The sequence below is a fragment of the Choloepus didactylus genome, chromosome 9 (assembly GCF_015220235.1).
Source record: "Choloepus didactylus isolate mChoDid1 chromosome 9, mChoDid1.pri, whole genome shotgun sequence".
Lineage (NCBI taxonomy): Eukaryota > Metazoa > Chordata > Mammalia > Pilosa > Megalonychidae > Choloepus > Choloepus didactylus.
Window position 1 is genome coordinate 102,729,769 of NC_051315.1, and position 16,567 is coordinate 102,746,335.

The window sequence follows — 16,567 nt, forward strand, 5'->3', positions numbered from 1 at the left end:
CCCACTGTGAAAACTATTATTCAACATTGTACTGGAGGTTCCAACCAGAGTAATTAAGCAAGAAAAATAAATAAAAGGCAACATACTTGGAAAGGAAGAGGTAGAAGTCTTCCTATGTGCAAATGACATGATCCTATATACAGGAAATTCTGTAAATCCCACAACAAAGCTACTAGATCTAAAAAACAAAATCAGCAGTGCTGCTATACACTAGTGTGTTGATTTGATTGCATTATGTCCTCCAAAATGCCATGTTCTTTAATGAAATCTTTTGGAGGCAAACATATTAGTGTTGACCAGTGTTGATTAGGTTGGAATCTTTGGATTAGTTTGTTTCTATGGAGATGTGACCCACCCAACTATGGGTAATACCCTTGACTAGATTATTTCCATGGAGGTGTGGGTCTGTCCATTCAGCTTGGATCTGATTTAAACTTTGGAGTCCTATAAGAGCCAAGGAGTACTGTAAGAGCTCACACAGAAGGAGCTTGCTGCTGCAGCTTAGAGAGACATTTTGAAGATGGCCGTTGAAAGCTGACAATGACAATTTGGAGAACGCCATTTAGAAATACAAACTGGAAGCAAGCAGACACCAGCCAAGTGCCTTCCAAGCTAACAGAGGTTTTCCAGAGGCCATCAGTGTTCTTTAGTGACAGTATCCTATTGCTGATACCTTTGTTTGGATACTTTTATGGCCTTAGGACTATAACTTTGCAACCAAATAAACCCCCTTTGTAAAAGCGAATCTATTTCTGGTGTTTTGCATAACAGGCAGCATTAGCAAACCGGAACATCTAGTAATGAACAATCTGAAGAGGAAATCAAGAAAACAATTCCATTTACAATAGCTACTAAAAGAATCAAATATCTAGGAATACATTTAACCAAAAACCTAAAGGACTGGTACAGAGAAAACGACAAAACTTTGCCAGAAGAAAAGACCTAAATATACTGAAGTACATTCCGTATTAATGGACTAGAAGACTAAATTTTGTTAAAAGTTAATTACACCCAAAAAGATTTACAGATTCAATGCAATCCCATCAAAATTCCAACAGCCTTCTTTGCAGAAATGAAAACAGAAATTATGAAGTTCATATGAAACGGTAAGGAGCCCCAAAATACCAAAAGCATCTTGAAAAAAAAGAAAGTTGAAGAACTCACACTTTCTGACTTTAAAACTTACTACAGCACTATGGTAATCAAAACAGTGTGGTAATGGCACAAAGAAAGCCTTATAAACCAATGGAATCAAACTAAGATTTAAGAAATAAACCCTTACATCTATGGCTAGTTGATTTTTCAAAAGGGTGCCAAGTCCACTGAATGGGGAATGAATAGTCTCTTCAGCAAATGATGCTGGGAAAACTAGAAAGTCATATGCAAAAGAATAAAGGTGGACCTCTACCTCACATCTTATACAAAGAGTTAACTCAAAGTGAATCAAAGACCTAAGTATAAGAACCAAAACCGTAAATCTCCTAAAAGAAAACACAGGAAGCATCTTCAGGACCTTGTGTTAGACAATGATATCTTAGGCTTTACACCAAAAACATGCACAACAAAAGGAAAAAAAAAAAAAAGATAAATGGGGATCTCATCAGAATTAAAAACTTTTGTGCAACAAAGGACTTTAACAAGAAAGTAAAACAGTAACCCACAGAATGGGAGTATATATTTGGAAACCACATATCTGATAAAGGTTTAATATTCAGAAAATGTAAAGAACTCATACAACTCAACAACAAAAAGGCAAGTAATCCAGTTTTAAAAATGGACAAAAGACAATAGACATTTCTCTAAAGAAGATACTCAAATGACCAATAAGCATAGGAAAAGATGCTCAACCTCATTAGCTGTTAAGGAAACAAAATTAAAACTACATTGAGATACCACCTCACTCCCACTAAAATGGGTACTATTTTTTTAAAAAAAAGGAAAAATAACGAGCATTGTTGAGATATTGAGAATTAGGAACCCTTAAACATTGCTCAGAAGAATGAAAAACAGTGCAGCTGCTGTGGAAAACATTTTGACTCTTCCTGAAAACAGTGTGGCTGTTCCTCAAAAAGTAAAGTGCAGAATTACCATGTGACCTAGACATCCCACTTGTATACCCAAAAGAACTGAGAACAGGGACTTGAACAGATATTTGTACATCCATGTTCATAGCAGCATATTCATAACTGCCAAGAGATGGAAGTAAACCAAACATCCATCAACGAATGTATAAACAAAATGTGGTGTTTCAAATATATAATGGAATATTATTTGGCTGTAAAAAGGAACGAAGTTCTGATGCATGTGAAAACATGGATGAACCTTGAAGACATCATGCTGAGTGAAATAAGCCAAGAACAAAAGGACAGTAATCATATGATCTCACTTAACTGAAATAATTAGAATATGCAAATTCATAAAGTCAGAAAATAGAACTTGTTACCAGGGGCTGCAGTGGGGGTAAGGAATGGGGAGTTGGGAATGAGTATTTACAACTTAATTGGTACAGAATTCCTTCTTGGGTAAATAGGGAAATTTTGGTAATAGACTGGGGTGTGGTGATGGTGCCACAACACTGTAAATATAACGAATACTACTGACTTACATAATTGAAAGTGGATAAAATGGGGAAATTTAGGTTGCATATAGATTACCAGAACAAAAATTTTTACAACTCATAGAACTGTACAACACAAAGAGTAAACCCCAATGCAAACTATGGGTTATAGTTAATAGAAATAATAGCATAATTGTAAAATTTGATTTCATCAATTGTAATAAAAGAACCACAGTAAGGCAAAATGTCAACAACAGGGAAAACTGTGATGGTGGGGTGCTATATGGGAACTCTACTTTCTGCACTATTTTTCTGTAAACCTACAACTGATCTAATAAATTCTTCATTTTAAAAAATGTTGCAATTAGATGCTGGTAATAGTTGCCCAACTCTGTGTTTATACCAAAAGCCACTGAACTGTAAATTTTAATTAAGTATACTGTATAGTCTGTGAATTATATCTCAGTAAATGATAGACTAGGAGAAGATTCCTGCAGCACATATAAAAGACAAAGGCTTAATATCCAGAATATATAAAACTCTGACAAATGAGCAAAGAAAATAGTCATCATTTCAGATGACGAAATCCAATGGTCATCAAACATGTGCTCAAACTCACTAGCAATGAGGGAAATGTAGATCAGTGTAGCAAAAGACCAGTTTTCCAACCACAAATTCACAAAAATGTTTTAAATTTGAAATCATCAATTGTGATGAAGAGTTGAAGAAAGATTTCTCACATCTATTAGGACTATATTGTTCAATAATTTACAATACTGTTGAAAATGTGTTTGTCACAGGTACACACAAGAATAGTATTTGTAATAACAAAACATTCTTTTGAAACAACCTGAATGTCTAACAATAAGAGAATGGATAATAAAACATGATGGAATACGATAAAGCAGTTAAAAAGGAATGGACTAAATTTATATGTATCAATATGGGCAGACCTCAAAAACAATGTTAAAGTAAAAGTGTAGTATGTGTGTTATATATATACACATATGCATGAATGTATGCACATATATACATTGTGGTGCCATATAAATATAATATAAACACAAAATCATAACCAAAATATATATGTGTGTATGTACATGCATATGCATACAGAGTTTGACAGAATAAAAAATGGACCAGAAAAATACCTACCAAATTTGTAACAATAATTGATCAGATAAGCTCCATGAAACAGAATTAGAAGCAGCAGATTAAGGGGACATGGGTTTTATCCACAAAGTTTATTACTTGGGGGGAAAGGCAATACAAAAATGAAAAAAAGTTCAGTTTTTAATTCTGAGTGATAAAAATATAGATGTTTGCTTCTATGTAAAGTGTGTAAGTGTGCCTGTGTGTATATACTTTACTGCATAATGTCCCAAAACGTAAACATTATCTGTATAATCCCCCCAAACTCTGTATGTCTCAAAATTTACACAATCTTATAAACTATCTCAAAAATAAGAAATAAATCCTACATATAATATATCTCACTTATACTAAACCCCCAAAACAGGAAAACAAAAATAACCAGGATTGTTTTTATGTTTTTATACTCTACTTTGATGAGAAATAAAAACTTAAATATAAAACAAGCTAGCAGTTGGAAATTTTTTTCAACTCAATGATCTACATCTTCTAATCAATAAACATCTACCATAGTACTTAGATAACCACATTGCTTTCTAAGGGAAACTTGTCTTAACTACAGTTCTTGCTGACAGTATATCATAATCAAGATACTGTACTCTTTCCCCCCACCCGTTCTTCCTCTCAAAAATTTGAACAGGATGCTATGATATAATCAAAGTGGCTAGCCAATAGGGGCAGAAGGTGAAATACCATGAGGCAGGAAAGTTCATCTGGTGCCATGAATAAACTTAAAATAAGGGGAAACCAAAAATAAGAGGTAGAGAAAAGATACACAGATTAGCAGTTAAGAAATGTAGTTGGTAACAAAAGGTGAAAGAAAAGCAGAGACTGAGAGTGACTAAGGCACATTTATGGTCAAGAACTAGAATAAAACTCCCATAACAAAACTATTTCTGCTGAGATTTCTGGAACCCTAAATATCCCCACCTCCTGTTATTCATGCCTTTGTGTGAATAGATTTAGTAACTCATATCTATAAAAGAGAATGCAACAGAAGTGATATTATTTATGAGATTAGGCTAAGAAAAGAACGCAAATTCTATCTTCTCATCGGCTCTCAAGCTCTTGTTCAAGGAAGCCAGCTGCCATTTTGAGAGCTGGAGATTCCCACATGGCAAAGCACTAATGTCTTTGACCAATAGGGAGCAAGGACCTGAGACCTGCCAACAGTCATGAGTAATCTTAGAATCAGATCCTCAGCCAGTAAAGCTCTGAGACAACTACAACCCCAGTTAACACCTTGATTGCAGTCTGGTGAAAGACTCGCAGCCAGAGGCACCCAGCTAAGTCATGCCTAGATTCATGACCCACACAAACTCTGAGAAAACAAATGTTGTTTTAAGTCAACAAATGTTGGGGTACCTTGTTATGCAACCCATAGTTAAATAATACATTTAGATATGAAGATTATTAGCTTCTATTCTCTGAAAGGCCCAGACATATCACAGTTTCAATTCTAGGATTTCCAAGAAATCACTCTGTATTCTCTTCCCAAGTATATCCTTATTTAAAAAAAAAAAATCCCAAATTGAATAAGTCTCTCTACTTTGCAACCAAAAGAAATTCATGACAACAGATATGTCTCCTATAAATAAAAAGGATTAAATTATGTTCATATAGTTTCAGCATAAAATATAAGTGTATTTATTCCAATTATTTAAATTATATAAATATGTAATCATTGTATATAACAATGTTTCCCAACAGAATAATCCAAACCCTACCACTTCTCATCATCTTCATATCCCAAAAACAATTATCTTATCTAACACTTTAAGCTCTATGAAACCTTGGAATTTTAAACAATTTTTTAACTACTGCATCCCCCAACATGAAAATGTGTCTGGCATGTAATGTAGCAGGTGCTCAATAAATATTTGGTGAGTTAATGAGTGGCTGCCATTAGACTTTGAATAGAATCCAAAGTCATCTCTACCATGACCTTCAAAGTTCTACATTACCAGGTCTCTGGCTAACTCGCCTTCTACAATTCTTCATGGCTCACTCCACTCCAGAAACACTGGCTTCCATGCTACTCCTGGAACACACCAAAGAACTTTGTATTTGTTCTTCTTTCAGCCTAGAACACTTTCTCACAGATGAAAGGGCTGCCTCCCTCACTTTATTCATGTTTCTGCTGTAGGTCACCTCATCAGAGAGTCCTTCCCTGACCAATATATTTAAAATTCTTCCCTCACTTCATGGTTCTCCATTTCCTTACACTAATTTATTGTTCTTCATAGGACATTAGATTATATTCTAGGGAGTAATCATAAGTGTGGGAACTCAGTGTTGTTAAATGCTCTAATCTCCAGCACTCAGTATAATGCCTGGCACACAGTAATTGTCACGTATTTGTTGAGTGAATTAATGAACAAACTAGTGGGTCATGATTTTTTTAAGGTGTTCCAGAATTTATGTAGTTATTAGTAGTAACAACATCTATTTCAATTACTACTTTTAAAATAAATGCTACAAATCTAACAGTATATAAAAAGAATAATATATAATGACCAAGTGTGGTTTATTCCAGGAATGCAAGGCTGATTCAACCATTAACAAATCAATGAAATTCACCATATCAAAAAGACTAAAGAAGAAAAACTATATGGTCACCTCCATAGATGTAGAAAAAAGTATTTTTAAAAAAACTCAAAAAATGAGGACGAGAAAGGAAAAAAGGAAATTCCTTCACCTAATAAAGAATATCTACAAAAAAAATAATAATAACTGACAGCTCACATAATAATTAATGGTAAAAACTAAATGCTTTTGCCCAAAGATAAGGGAAGAGGCAAGTCTCCTCTCACATCTCCTATTCAATGTTGTACTGGAGTTCCTAACCAGTGTAATAGGAAAAAAAGAAAAGAAATAAAAAAACATACAGATTGGAAACTAAAAAATAAAACTCTCTATTCACAGGTGACATGATTTTCTAGACAGAAAATCCCAAGGAATCTACAAAAAAAGCTTCTAGAATGAATAAGTGACTTTAGTAAGGTAGCAGGGCACAAGGTCAACATAAAAATAAATTTGTATGAAAAATTTTAAATAGAAATCTAAAAAGTAAAACTAATTCCAATAGCTCCAAATATATGAAATACTTAAGCATACATCTAACAAAACACGTGAAAGATCTATATGCTGAAAACTACAAAACACCAATGAGAGAAATCAAGGAAAAGACACAATACACTCACATTATATTATTCAGTATTGTTAAAATGCCAATTCTTCTCTAATTGATCTATACAGTCATCACAATCCCTATCAAAATCCAGGCAGGATTTTTTGCTGATGTTGACAAGCTGATGTAAAAATGTATATGGAAAGTCAAAGGAACAAGACTAGCCAAAACAGTGTTGAAAAATCAGAATCCTTTTGGCAAAAGGATGGACACAAAAATCAATGGAAGAGAAAAAAGAGCTCAGAAACACACATACAGGCATAAGATCAAATGATTTTTGACAAAGATGCAAAGGCAATTCCGTGTAGAAAAGCTAGTTTTTAAAACAAATGGTTCTGGAACATATGTTAAAAAACTGAATCTTAACCCATACCTCATATCTTAACATGTATAAGTTAATTTATACATATAATGGGCAACTGGTTAAAGGCAGAATACATAAGAACACTGATATGAGAAAAATAATGAATAATAATTCTACAAATGCACCTCAAGGAAAATCTCCATCAGTTCCATAAGCTGCATCCCATATGATTACAATTCTTTTATAGCACTTCAGGGTGTCTCCAGGATATCAGAAGCCAATTTAAAAAGCAAGAGAGCAAGAATATTTAACAACGATAGCCATCTGGTTTTCATTTTGAGCGAAAAGACTACTAATACCACATATTTATAGAGAAATGTTTGTGAATAGCAGCTGAACACTTATTTAATCTTTTAAAAACAAAACAAGAATTCACAAATATGGAAATAACCCAGTTGCCTTTTTTGAAGCAGAAAATGAAAAATGGCTGACATCAGGTCATAAAAGTAATTTTGCCTATATTTGGTAGAAGCTATCTTTTAATCTCCATTTAATATATATTGAATAAATATATATTCAATACTAAAACCAACATTCAACTACTCAGTTAATATATATTTATTGAAAAACAGGCAAAAGACACTGTCCTAGATATAAAAAAAACAGCAGAGAACATAAGTAAGGTTTCTATTCTCAAGGAACTTACATGCTAGCAAACAGTAGTTTACTGCACAAATAAATAAGAAAATATCAAGTAAGTGTTCCAAAAGTGTTTTTATGAAATAATGCATAATGATAGCTCATGACTAGGAGTTAATTTAGATGTGTAGATGAGATAAAGTCCTCTCTGCTGGTGACATCTGCTCTGAGATCCGAAATGACAACAATAAACTAACCAAGTATTTGGGGGAAGGGACTTCCAAGAAAAAAAGACAACTAAAAGAAAGCAAGGCAGGAATAAAGTTAATGTGTTTGTGGAACACAAACAGAGTTTAATGACCCAGAGAGAGAGAGTAATAGGAGATAGCATCAAAGAGGTAGATAGGGGCGAAACCATGGACATTTTATATAAGTCAAAGGAAAGGAACTGGATAGATTTAGGTGTGGGAGTAACATGATCTGATTTACATTTTCTTGATTTTAAAAAATCACTCTAGCTGTTCTGTGAAGAAAAGATTTGTAGTGGAACAAGAGTAGAAGCAGGAAGACATTAGGAAAATACTGAAGTAACCCAAACGAGAGAGAGTAGCGGTGGCTTGGACCAGTGGGGCAGTGGCAGAAGTAAAGAAAAATAATGTATTTACATCATTTCTCAAGGTACAGTTGACAAAACTTTTGATGGTCAAGATTTTGTAGGGCTTGAGGGAAAGAAAGAGATCAAGGATGACTCCTAAGGTTTTGGCTTAAACAACTGGATGATCAGTGGGGCTATTTTCTGAAATAGGGCAGACTTGGAGATACAGAAACTTGAAGAAAAAACTGAAGTTCTGACTGGGATATGTTAAGTTTGAAGTACCTATTAGCCATCCAAGTGGAAGTCATACAATAAACAAGTCTAGTTCTCAAGCAAAAGATCATAGTTAGAGAGGTATTTTGGGGAGTCACTAGCATATAAACAGAACTTAAACACAAAAGGCCTAGATGAGTTTATCTGGGGAGAGGGTATAAGCAGCGAAAGGAGCCTAGGTCCGAGTACCGGGGCTCACTCACATTTAGTTGCGCAAAGGAGGAGTTACAAAAGAGGAAAAACCCTAAAAGGAGACAGAAAATATCCAGTAAGTAAGGTAAAAGGAAATCCCGGAATGAATGAAATCAAGATACCAAATCATTTAAAAGTGTACAAAGAAGATATGGCCAGCTCTGTCAAATGCTACAGAGAGGGCAAGTAAGTAGAAGATTAAAGAACCAACCAACGATGTTACTTTTTAAAGAATTCTGTTGAAAAGCTTTGCTTTTTCTAAGTTAAAAGGCATATATTGGTCAATAAATTAAGCACTATAGTAAAACAAAAATATATACAATAATTAATAGCACACAACTGACTAATTGTGTGCTAATTATTTTTTTACTAAAAATAACTTCTTTATCACATATATTTCCTATTAGAATGAAAGACGCATGAAAGAATTTGTATGTCTGCATTTACTGCCATATCCTCAGTGCCTAGAACAGTGTTTGGCACATAGCAGGCCCTTAATAAATATTTCTTAAATAAATATCATAAAATAATTTCAAAGTTTGAAGGAGCAAGGTTCATAAGATACTTTATTGTAAAAGGGGTCTTATGGCAAAAAAAGGTAAGGAAATGTTAGCATAGAACAGCACGGTCCGCTAGAAATATGACGTGAGCCACATATGTAATTTTAAATGTGTTAGTATAAACATTTTAAAAATTAAAAAGAAACAGGTGAAGTTAATTTTAATAACATATTCATATAACTCAACATACACAAAATATTATTTCAACATGTAACTAATATTAAAATATTAAGATAGTTTACTTTTTTTTTTTAATGTGCCAAGTTTTCAAAATCCAGTGTGTATTTTTTTATTTGGACTACACATTTCAAGTGCTCAATAGTCACATGTGGTCAGTGACTAGTGTTCTAGACAGTACAGGAATATAGCTCTAGTAATATAAAGTACATAGCTCCCCTGAGTAACCCAGGAAGCAACCATTAATTATAATGTCAGTCCCCAAACTTCTTAGCCAAACATATTGTTTAATATTTAAGCACTTATAATATTCTAGGCTGTGCAGAAAGAATATGGAGCTTTTGAGGAGCTTTTCAAGAAGTATCTTGATCTTTTTATAAATATTCAGTTTCTAATTATTCAGGTGGCTGACACACATACTTGTGAGGAAAAACATTCTTTGGATCCTAGCTAAACTTTAAAAAACTTCTTTCTAGCTGCCAAAATACTATTACTCCAGACACCACCATCATCTTTGATTGTTTCTAACACACCAGAAATACTCAGACAAAACAGATCCCTTCCCTCAAAGAGTTTAGTCTAATGATATAGGACTTCAAAGAACCTGGCAGAAGGAAAACCGTGAGAAGACTAAACTACTTTTGGCCACACCATACAGAAACTAAAATACCAAGCTAACAGGATTTAAGAAGCAAAACTGCATGTTAAGAAACCACATAAGTACTCGTTCAAAGAAAGCACCTACATAGATTAATCTTGATTATCTTGCAAGAGGCAACAGTTCTAGATAATCCAAAAATCTATTCTACTTGTTGAGAAAGAATTCCACTTTTATGTTTTTACAACAGGGTTTTCAACTTACATTCCAGTTTAACTGAAAGAGAAATAATTCTTCGGCACATCTGCAGCCCAGAAGTTTTATGCTGACAAAAAAAAAAAGGTCTGTTGTAAAACCGTTACAGATAATCCACCAATAACCCTCAAGCCAACAATCCAGATCTCAACATATATCCATTTTTCTTAGAAGTTTCATAAAAACTACCAGAGATAGACACATGCCAAAATTTATGCCTTTAGATACTGTACATTTAAAATTACAAAAAATTACAAAATTCCCTTTTTTCTTTGTTATATTAAATTTCATTATAAATAAAATCAAACTAACCCATTAAAAATGAGAGGAATTATAAAGTCTATCACCACAAATTTATGTTTTGATCTACAATTTAATCCTAGGAACATTCTTTGTGAATTAAGTAAGGCATTAGTTGTTCTGAAATTACATTATTACCAAAAAAAAAGTTCTTCCTCTCTTGTCTCCAGAACATTTCCACTCATGGCTTAATCTGTATTCTTAAGTAGATTTATAAACCATACATATTTATGGATAGCATTAATTAAATGCATTCTGATCCACTGGACAATAAGAGATATATAGTAAAAGCTGTTATCTCTTGAAAGTTGCATGTACATAGCAAATAATTACTGAGTTGGTACTGACTCATTAACCAAATCTTTATAAGTCTGTATAAATAAATAGATACATTTATTTATATTATATATATTATAATATATAATATATATATATATATATGTTATATGTACCAAATATGTTTTGACATACTTTCTAAAGAAAAACCAATGTTTGGTAATCTAGCTTTTCTAACCTTAAGAGCTGAAACTGATAATCTAAATAACATAGATTGGAAGAATTAGCTTTCCTTCTGAGAATGAGCTTTAAAGATTAAAGACCAAATCTGATTTGCCATCTTCTAAAATACTGCTCCAGATTTTGATCATGATTTCTATTCTAGCATACATATGTGTATTTCATATAGTCTATGAAAATATCCTAGTCAATCTATCCCTGAAAATTAAATTTATTTCTTTCAACTAGAATCTGGATAGTCCCAATTCCCTTGAATGCACGGCAGAAATACTTTTATTTTAGGGATAAAAGTATCAGAAAGAAGGTAGATTTATCCCTAAACTAAAAGTGAAGACTACCAACAGCATTTTGAATGGAGAGAACCCTGAAGTAGGGTCAAATATTAAATTATTTCCACATTGATGGCTTAACTGTGTTTCAGATAGCTGATCCATGCTAATAAAAGTAGGAGTAGGAAAAAGACAAATAACTTTCAACAAAATATGAGAAGCCCTTTTACACATTACTAAATACAAGGGGGCCAAAATTTCTAATTTGTAAGTCATAAAGGACAAATCCATTTTAAACAACAAAAGAAATGAGAATGAGTTCACATAGGTACAATTCTATTCCTCAAATAATGGAAGGTAGGAATACAAATACAATGCTGTTGTTTTCAAGATTTCTTTATGTCACATTATGCAGATTCTCAATTCACAGCAGGAAACACTGCAGTAATTGGCATGACCTGGGTACAGTTAACTCAGTACTTTGCATTCAATAATGTTTATAAGGAAGAACTTCTTCCTGCCTAAAAAGGAATTTTTTTTGTAGTTGACACATTAAAAAAAAAAAAAGGCATTCTCTTTGAAGACTAAAGGAATTTAATTAGAGATAAAGCTACTTGGGTGGCCACCTAAACACATCAAACAGATCATACTTCAGACAGAATTATTATAACTCAGTAATAAGTGCATGACTCATAGGACTATAAAAGAGTCATTTTTTCTATGTAAATAAACTTGGATCTAAAAAATTTACACTGAGATGTGCACTATCACATTGCAGTATCACATCTGCTTAGTTTATACACTTTCGCTTCAATTTAACTTTACATGGTTAAACATTGACGAACAATATACTAATGAAAAATTTTTAGAATCACTAATAAAAAATTTTTAAAATTATTAAAAGTAATACACCTGAGAATTCAGGCATATTGGACTGGAAACAAAGCCTCAATACTACAAATGAATAAGTAAAGAATTCATAAAATTTTAAAAGTGTTAACAAAGCGTCAATACTATAAATAAATGCATTTGTATCCTAATTCTGCAATACTTAGAGAATTTTCACATCCATATAGAAATAAAGTTTTTGTAAAAAATTGAAAAATAATGTCAAGGATTAAAAACTTCCATTATGAATTATCTTCAGACTTTCATTATGGACTGTCTACTGGCAAGTATAATATTACTATTTTTATTAATGTTTGCTGGGTATAACATCTCATTTATCCCTTGTGGTCAGGGAATAGAGAAAACAGTTCAGTGAAATATTCCTTCAGAACAACATTTAAGAGAAATAGAAGTCTTTTGAAGTGGTAAAACCTTACTTGCCTTTCTAAATTATACTGAAAGTAATTTAATATTGTCTTTAGGACTCAAGCTTATCATTAGGTACAGTATTCCATTATGGTACTGTAATGCAATGTAACTTTAAGGATGGAGGAGTGAGAGGTGAAAATGCTTCAAAGATGGTAAATTGGCCGTTAATTGCCTATTAGCTGTCACTTCCTCATTTCTTGCTGCTTATAATTTGATGAACCTAATCAGTAAATAATCCTAAACAAAATTCTGAACTGAAGGATGCAGCTTTCTGCCTCCTTAACTACCATCTAATACTTTATGGACACATGTAAAAGGGCATGAATAGAGATTAAGTGAATGAATATATGAAAGAAAACAAGAATTACATATTACATATAAGATTTAGTGGTAGGTGAAAGGCAGCAAAACATGCTACAGGCAATAAGAGGTGGGCTATTGAGAGAAATCTGAATAATGAAACCAAGGAACTTCAGAACATTAAGGCAGCATGCTTTTTTAAACACAGAAAAGGTTACAGGTGAAACTGGAAAGATCAGAGGAAAATCTATTAATGAATTCCATACAAGACAGATGAGTACGTAAAATAACTGAAACAGCCTAAGTTCATGATCGATGGAATCAAAAGCAGACAAAGATCTTGGATAATACAACAGTTGGATAATGGGAAGTGACTGGAAGTTTAGTAGATAACCATGAAAAGAGCAGTGAGGCCACACCTGAATGGAAAAGTACTCAAGGTAATGAATCAAACAATAATAGTATATTGCCAACAATCTACTATACTGAGTAAGGCAAAAAGCAGATTTCCTGACTTTCCAGAAATCAAAAGGTAAAACGTCAATAGCCAATCCACAAGTATTTATTGAGCACTCACTATGTTACCAGCAGTACACATAATAAAAAGCATTATTTCCTTTCCTCCAACAGCTAACAAGTCCAAAATATAAAATAAATACACATCTGACATAAGTGCAAAAATAAAGAAATGCAAAGTGAAGCAACATTTTTCCCTCATTGCAAATACCCAAGCTAAAGATGTAATGGGCAGTGGGGTGAGAGAGCCTGCTCGTATCACTAGATGAGCGTAAGGCAATACAGCATTCTGGAAGGTAATCTGGTGATGTTCCATGAAACTTTCAAAAAAAACCCATACTCTTCGACCAAATAATGCTTCGTCTACAAATATAAGGAAAAAGTTTTTCCAAGATTTATGTATAAGACTATTCTCTGTAGTGAAATTTATACTAGCAAAATATTAGAAACATCCCAAAAATTCTGCTAGTAAGAAAACATTTTAAATGATAGTTGCACGATCAAATGTTAAGCAGCTATTAAAAATAATATTTGCAAAAAATATTCAATGACATGGGCATATGGTTCTGAGGTAAAGTTAAGTGAAAATACCATATGATCCCAGTTTTAGGAAAAATACACATATACATATAGAGAAATATTTGAAAAGAAATACAAATTATTTTTATTTTTCTTGTTTGCACTTATCCTAATTTTCCAAACTATTTCATAATAAAGATTAACAAAATAAGCAATTGTTACTTGACAAGGCACATATGAAGATATAAAATTAAAATGTAAATTAAGAATCAATGTCATAGAATTCGCCTGGATTAAGGAAAGTTTCATGTAAAAAATAACTCCAGAAGGGATGAAGAAGAAAAATAATTATAATCTAGATAAAAACTATGATTACAAGGAGAAAATGGCAGCAGACTTAAGACACTGATCTGAGAAAGCAGGTGGAAGCTGAGGAGAATCAAAGATAATAGTCACAAGAGATTTTGAAGATATTCAAATATCTCCTATTTCATGATTCATACATTATTCTTACAGTAAGCTCCTATTTCATGATTCATACACTGTTTATTCTTACAGTAAGCGGGATTTTAGAAAACTGACTTGTTATAAAACCATATTACTTGGCAATTTCCGTATCTTTGGTGTTTGTAAAGATTATAAATCACTTTTACTAACACAAGGCATTTGATCCTCAAAACAATCTCAGATGGCCAGGACAATATTATGAAACTATTTACAAGAGGAAACCAAGATTGGGATCACAGAGGCTGTGACTTGCCTAAGGAAATAGGGCTGGCAAGAACTGGAGAGGGCAAAGACCACTCCTAAACCACTTTCTTACGCAATCTCCGTTCCTGAACACCAGGTTTTCCTCCGGTATAGAATTATTTTTAGTCATTTTTCATAGCCAAAACCATCGCCCGTTTTGTCTGCAGTACTGGTAATTATTTCACTTAGTTTTGTCGCTAATAAACCTGCCCCATCTAGTCAGTATTTAAAACAACGTTTCTACTGACCCAAATGGAGAACAAAGTTAAGCAAGCTGGTTGAAGGACGAAGGAAGCTATCCTCTTAACTCTCGCCAGCACATGACTGTTCTTAAGTGTGGAGAATCAGAAACGGAATGTGCTGCCCATAGCAAAAATCCCCCTGTACTGTTGATCTGAAAGGAAGGGAGGAGTGGATATGCCAAAGGCGGAGCCGGCAGGGAATCAACCAAACGCTCATTCTCCCGGAGAAAGAAAATATTACAAAAATGTCTGTCCCGTGCCTTCTCTCTTGGCTGTAAGGCCAGCCTCTTCCTTTCCTGTGGTTTCTGAAATGACCCGAACATAACGTTGTATTTCTTCCTACCCAACACAACACATCCTTAATTTTTCCGGCACGCCGAGAAGCAACACACAGTTGGAAGCACCATCCTTCAATAACCCTCTAAATCCCCCTGCCTCTCATTTAATTCTAAAGGTCAAAGTTTCCCTGAAGAAAATCACAAAACAAGCATATAAAACGAGAGTCACAACTAAAACAGACGACTCCACTTTGGAGTTCCCAAAAACACAAGCAACACTACTTCCGAACCCGGTGAGGCGCAGCCGCCGGGGCAAGGGGCGGGCCCAGGAGACCACGTGTTCTTCCTTCTGCGCACGCGCCACCCAAAACAAAAGGGAGCCCGGCCAAGCCCCTCCCCTCCCCCCACGTGACTGGCGTCTAGGCCCGCCTCCGCCCCTCCCTCCACCGCGTCCTTCCCCTCCCCTCAGCTTCTGCCTAGGCTGTTAGGTTTAGCCGTTTAAATTTGGCTGCAGTCCGACCCCTACCCTGGAGCGCGATCCCGTGCCGCGACCAAGGGTCCAGCAACCCAGATGATTCGGGGGACGAGAGAGCTGCTGGTCGGTCGTCTGCTCCGCTCTCCCCTTCCCGCCCGCGCTGCCGCCGTCCCCGGCAAAGGAGACCCACCCCCCTCAGCCCGCCGCTGAATCGCCGGCCACTCGCCTGCTGGGGCGCCCTGGCTCCCCTCCGCCGCCGCACCTTCGGTCCGGCCGTGGTGGGGGCTGCTGAGGTGATCTCTAGCTGCCCGCCCGCCTCCCTCGACCCGGGGCGCCGCTGACTTGTCTCCGGAGCGCGCCCCACTCCCACCCCAGCCACCACCGCGGTTTAACAGTCCGCCCGCTGTCCGCAGCTCCGGGCGGCTCGGGGGACGGAACCCTGCCGCGGTGGGGGGGGGTGGTGGGCGGGGCGCGGAACCGGCCAATGGCAGCGGGGGAGGGGACAGCGCCATGCAAATGAAAGCGGGTGGCGGGGAAACCCCGGCAGGGGGCGGGGCCTACAGAAGGGTTTCGCAGCGTTCTGGAAGTAGCCA

General features: G+C 35.2%; 1 protein-coding gene across 6 annotated transcripts in view; it reads right to left on the reverse strand.

Annotated features, from left to right (window-relative positions):
* The window catches only part of KANSL1L (KAT8 regulatory NSL complex subunit 1 like), a 177,034-nt gene extending 160,685 nt beyond the window's left edge, over positions 1–16,349 (reverse strand). For 3 of the 6 annotated variants that reach the window (XM_037850289.1, XM_037850283.1, XM_037850288.1), the window contains exon 1: positions 16,201–16,349. The gene's annotated coding sequence lies outside the window, so the exon portion shown is untranslated. Of the gene's footprint in view, positions 1–10,501; positions 10,563–15,227; positions 15,734–16,025; positions 16,044–16,200 lie in introns of those variants that run through there. The other 3 variants (XM_037850284.1, XM_037850287.1, XM_037850285.1) reach the window with 3 other exon arrangements.
* Positions 16,350–16,567: the final 218 nt, after the last annotated feature.